This window comes from Eurytemora carolleeae, unplaced genomic scaffold (genome assembly GCF_000591075.1).
Source record: "Eurytemora carolleeae unplaced genomic scaffold, Eaff_2.0 scaffold62, whole genome shotgun sequence".
Lineage (NCBI taxonomy): Eukaryota > Metazoa > Arthropoda > Copepoda > Calanoida > Temoridae > Eurytemora > Eurytemora carolleeae.
In genome coordinates this window covers 504,485-505,113 of record NW_019396429.1, presented here as the reverse complement: position 1 = coordinate 505,113, position 629 = coordinate 504,485, and positions in this window count along the sequence as shown.

Here is a 629-nt window from a genome sequence, read left to right as displayed (position 1 = left end):
GGCGGCGTAGTGGCGGAAGACGAGACTTTTGAGGAATTTTGAACCTAAGATCTAGACGCGGCAAGATGAGCAACTTCCGGCCACGTCATCTATCTATCTGTTAAATATTTTACGTTTCTATAAATTTAAGTATATAAATTTAGTAATAAAGTAATTATTTAAACTAGGCGTTTGTTAAACTGAGCGTAGCTAAAATAAAATTTCATAATGTGCAACGTAACGTTTCAAACGTTAATACTTTTGATGAACACTATCGTAACGAGAGCTAAAATCTAGAAAAATCAAAACGTTGACATCTCTATTAAGTACTGCCAGACACTACATAATATTTAGGACTGCATACACCTACGATTAAGAAGGGACTATACATGGTATAGTACAGAGTTAAGTGGAGAAATAAGACTAGTGGATGAATTACACAAAAATTGCTGTAGATTGTAATAGGGGACTTTTATACATGTGAATATATATGAATACCATCATCTATAGCGCCATCGAGTCGGAACTTTAATCCTATTAAAAAAGAAATGTGCTAAAAAATTTTCCAACTGACAGAATTTGATTGTTTTATTCAAGTCTTTTTAACCATGTAAAAATCTACAGTATGTGAACTCCCCCCCCCCCCCCCC